At 54.3% G+C, this 4,786-nt stretch overlaps 1 non-coding gene and 1 pseudogene across 1 annotated transcript; both read left to right on the top strand.

Moving 5' to 3' along the window:
- The first annotated feature begins 1,161 nt into the window (after window positions 1-1,161).
- On the top strand, window positions 1,162-1,281 carry LOC111530214. The gene has a single exon (XR_002727739.2). It is a non-coding gene; the product is annotated as a 5S ribosomal RNA (ribosomal RNA).
- Window positions 1,282-2,578: 1,297 nt separating this feature from the next.
- LOC111530217 lies at window positions 2,579-2,697 on the top strand (annotated as a pseudogene).
- The last annotated feature ends 2,089 nt before the right edge of the window (window positions 2,698-4,786 follow it).

Here is a 4,786-nt window from a genome sequence, read left to right as displayed (position 1 = left end):
CCAAACAGGCTAGCGCACTCTGCAAATCAAGGGACCCACCACACCGCACCAAGAGCACAGGGAGGTGCCAACAAAAGAACAAGCCTACAAAACCCACATTCAAGCAAACAATTAATCCAAGACAAAACCCGTCTCAGCGCTCGGCGGTTCTCCTCTTGCATGGAGGGCCTGGCTACCCTATTCTGGCCCAGCCCAAGCCCGCTCCACCCTATCCTGGTCTGCTCAAAAGGGCCTTGCCAACCAGATCAGGGAGGTATCTCTCCAAGACTCTATCGCTCTCGCTCTCTAGCTCCCTCTCCCTCTCTCTTCTGGGTTTGCCCCTGCCCCTCATGCTACTTCTGTCCCCTTCCCTCAGTTTCTCTGCCACTCTCTCTTTCTCTGCCTCTCTGTCTCTTTCCCTCTCCACCCTTGTCTCTCTCATGGCTGTCTCTTTCCCTCCCTCAGTTTCAATCTCTCCATCCATCTGTTCCTTGCTCTCCTTCAAGCCATTTGTGTGTGCGTGCATCTGTGTGTGTGTGTGTGTATGTCTGTGTGTGCACTCGTGTGTGTAGGTTCCTGTGTGGGAGCGCCTGGGTGTGTCTGTGTGTGGGGCTGTGGATTTATTTCTGGTGGTGGTGGTGTGTGTCTGGGTTTCTCTGAGCCCCTCTCGCTGGATATCAGGCTGCCGGCTCTAGTGTCCGCTCCGGTCAAAGCAGGACCATCTCCCAACCTCCAATCCCCCATGCCCTCTTGCCCGCCGGATGGGACTTAGTCCAGACAAGCCACCATGGTTGGGGTTTTGTGACAAAAGGGCCATGAGCGGCTGGTCCGGATGTTCGCCCTTGGCCAGCTCAGGCTGCTCTGGGTGGGTGGGGCAAGGGGAGGCCTCGGAGGAACACCTGAGTGGCCAGTGATCCAAAAGAATACCTCCGTGACAGGGCACAGGACTGGACGGTGTCTCAGGATTATAGGCCCTGGGCCCTGACACTTCGGAGCACTCAATGTTCCGAGGGGGTCTGACGTGGTGGATGCTCGGGACAGCTCAGGAGCGGGGTAAGGCTGAGAGTGAGCACCCTGGGGGGTCCCAAGAGGAGCCCGGTGGCCCCAGGCTGGCGATGCTGGCTGGAAGCCGGTGGTCATGGCTAGGCCGGGCTCTTGGGGCACCCAGGAGCCTCTGCCCACGTCTATGGCCATACCACCCTGAAGGCACCTGATCTCTTCTGATCTCCTGAAGCTAAGCAGGGTCGGGCCTGGTTAGTACTTGGTTGGGAGACTGCCTGAGAATACCAGGTGCTGTAGGCTTTTTTGCTGTCTTTCTTTCTTTTCTATCTTCCTTTCTTCCCTTTTTTCTCTCTCTCTCTTATTTTTTGCTTTCTTTCTTTCTTTTATTCTTTCTTTCCTTCTTTCTTTTCTTTCTTTCATTCTTTCCTCTTTCTTTCCTTCCTTCTTTTTCTTTCTCTCTCTCTCTTTTCCTTCCTTCCTTCCCTCCCTCCCTCTCTTTTCTATCTTCCTTTCTTCCCTTTTCTCTCTCTCTCTCTCTTATTTTTTGCTTTCTTTCTTTCTCTTATTCTTTCTTTCCTTCTTTCTTTTCTTTCTTTCATTCTTTCCTCTTTCTTTCCTTCCTTCTTTTTCTTTCTCTCTCTCTCTTTTCCTTCCTTCCTTCCCTCCCTCCCTCTCTTTTCTATCTTCCTTTCTTCCCTTTTCTCGATTGCAATGACCTGATCTCATCTCACTGCAAGCTCCACCTTCCGGTTCACACCATTCTTCTGCCTCAGTCTACCGAGCGGCTGGGACTACACAGGACTGCCAGCACCCCCGGCTCATGTTTTGTAGTTTTAGTAGAGGTGGGGTTTCACCGTGTAAGCCGGGCTGGCCTGGAACTCCTGACCTCGTGATCCACACGCCTCGGCCTCCTAAAGTGCTGGGATTACATTTGTGATCCACCCAGCCCAGCCTGCAGTAGGCTTTTGTGGGTTCCTCCCTCCCTCCCTTTCTCCTACTATCGCCATGCTTAACAACCTCCCCTGACTCTGCTCCCTCTTTATCGGGCCACTACACTCCCGAGACACCCGGGGAACCTGCTCTGGGGGTGCACCACCAATGTACCACCTGGCAGAAGCACTCCACGATATCCGCCTAGCCGCTGCCCCGCCAGGAGCCCAGCTTCAGCCTGGGAAGGTAGGGGGCCGGACCCCAAAAGCGCCGGTCCAGGTGTTGGTGTTGTGAGAAAAAGTCCATGTGCTTCTTGGCCGCCTGTTTGCCCTTGGCCAGCCCTGATGGCTCTGGCTGAGTGGGACAAGAGGGGGCCTCACAGGACCTCCTGAGCCACCAGGGATCCAAAAGAATACCGTGCGACAGGGTGGAGGACCCGACAGGGTCCCAGGATCGTGGGCCCTGGGCTCTGACGCCTGGAAGCACTCACTGTTCCTAGTGGGCCGTATGTGGTGGAAGCTCGGGAGCTCGGGAGCCGGGGGAAGGCCACGGGTGAGTGGCTCAGGGTTCCCATACAAGCCCGGAGGCCCTGGGCTGGTGGTGTCTGCTGCAAGCCGGCAGGCACGGCTGGGCTGGGCTCTTGTGGCAGCCAGGCACCTCTGCCAGCATCTATGGCCATATCACCTTGAACGCACAAGATCTCATCTGATCTCGGAGGCTAAGCAGGGTCCGGCCTGGATAGTACTTGGATGAGAGACCGACTGGGAATACCGGGTGCTGTAGGGTTTTTGCCTTCTTCCTTGTCTTTCTTTCTTTTCTACATTCCTTTCTTTCCTTCTCTCTCTTCTTTCTTTCTTTTCTTTCTTTCTCTTTCTTTCCTTTTTTCTTTCCTTCTTTTTTTCCTTCTTTTTTCTTTCCTTCTTTTCTTTCTTTCTTTCTTTTCTCTCTCTCTTTCTTTCTTCTTTCTTTTCTTTCCTTCTTTCTCTTTCTCTTTCCTTCTTTCTTTCTTTGCTTTCTTTCTCACCCTTCTTTCCTTCCTTCTTTTATTCTTTCTTTCTTTCTTTCTTTCTTTCTTTCTTTCTTTCTCTCTCTCTCTCTCTCTCTCTCTCTCTCTGTCTCTCACTCTCACTCTTTCTTTCTTTCTTTTTCTTCCAGACGGAGGATCACTCCGTCACCCAGGCTGGAGTGCAATGGTGCTATCTCGGCTCACTAAAAGCTCAGCCTCCCAGATACATGCCATTCTCCTGCCTCAGCCTCCTGAGCAGCTAGGACTACAGGTGCCTGCCACGACTTCTGTCTCATATTTTGTAGTTTTAGGAGAGATGGGGTTTCACTGTGTAAGCCAGGCTGGTCTGGATCTCCTGACTTCATGATCCACATGCCTTAGCCCCCCAAAATTCTGGGATTACAGGGGTGATCCACCATGCCCGGCCTGCTGTAGTCTTTTGTGGCTGCCCCCATCCCTCCCTTCCCCCTACAGTTGCCATGCTTCCCAACCTCCCCTGACTCTACTCCCCCTTTATCACCTTCCTACACCTCCGCCGAAACCGGGGAATTCCTCCTGCGTGTCTGCCACCAAAGCACCACCGGGCAGCAGAATCCCACTGCTTCCACTTCACTGCTGCTCCGCCAGGAGCCTGGCTGTAGTCCGGGAGGGCAGGTGGCCGGACACCAAAGGCCCAGGCGCTCGTTCCCTGCCGTTCGTGGTGCCTTCCTGCTCCGGGAATGACCAGACGATTCAATCCACTCATCAGGCTCCACCGCAACCTTCCAAACTGGGGAAAGGGGCAGATAGGGGCAGCTGGAGACACACCAGCCAAGACCTCCGCTCCAGAACGCAGGGGCTGCTTTATCCCGGTTAAGGACATTGCTTTGCCAGCCACCAGGAAAACAGTCCCTCTGCACCCAGATTCCCATTGCCACCATCTTCGTGTAAACTCCAGTCCCGAGGACACTCCACAGACCCAGACCTTGGGCCCTGTGGGCACGCCTGTTACCACAGCTCCCACCAAATGGACGGGCACACTCTGCCAATCAAGGGGCCCACCAAACAGCACCAAGAGCACATGGATGTGCCAACAAAGGAAGGAGCCTAGGAAATGCACCACCAAAGCAAGCAATTAATCCAAGAGAAAACCCATCACAGTGCTCTGTTGTTCCTCTTGCATGGACGGCCTTACCACCCTTTTCTGGTCCAGCCTAAGCCCCCTCCACCCTATCCTGGCCTGATCAAAAGTGCCCTGCCTAAAGGAGCAGGGCACTCCCTCTCCAAGGCTCTATGGCTCTCGCTCTCTAGCTCCCTCCCCCTCTCTCTTCTGGGTTTGCCCCTGCACCTCGTGATATTTCTGTCACCTTCCCTCTGTCTCTGTCTCTCTCTTTTTCTCTGTCCCTCTCTCTCTGCCTCTCTGTATGTCTCTTTCTGTCTCCCTGTCCTTTGTCTCTCTTGATCGCTGTCTCTGTCCCTCCCTCGGTGTCAATCTCTCCATCCATCTCTTTTGATCTCCTTCAAGCCATTTGTGCATGCGTGCGTGTGTGTGTGTGTGTGTCTGTGTGCCTGTGCTCGTGAGTGTGTGGGTTACTGTGTGTGAGTGCCAGCGTGTGTCTGTGTGTGGGGCTGTGAATTTGCTCCTGGTGTTGGTGGGGTGTGTCTGGGTTTCTCTCAGCCCCTCTCCCCAGGGATCAGGCTTCCAGTTCTAGTGCCAGCCCAGGGCAAACAGAGCATCCCCCAACTCCCAACGCCCCATGCCCTCTTGCCCACTGGCCAGGTCTTGGTCGGAACAAGCGACCATGGTTCGGGTGTTATGAGAACAAGGCCTCAGGCAGCTGGCCTGGCTGTTCAAACTTGGCCAGTCCTGACGGCTCTGGGTGGGTGCGG

Source organism: Piliocolobus tephrosceles, unplaced genomic scaffold (genome assembly GCF_002776525.5).
Source record: "Piliocolobus tephrosceles isolate RC106 unplaced genomic scaffold, ASM277652v3 unscaffolded_17234, whole genome shotgun sequence".
Lineage (NCBI taxonomy): Eukaryota > Metazoa > Chordata > Mammalia > Primates > Cercopithecidae > Piliocolobus > Piliocolobus tephrosceles.
This window is presented reverse-complemented; position numbering and strand designations above follow the sequence as displayed.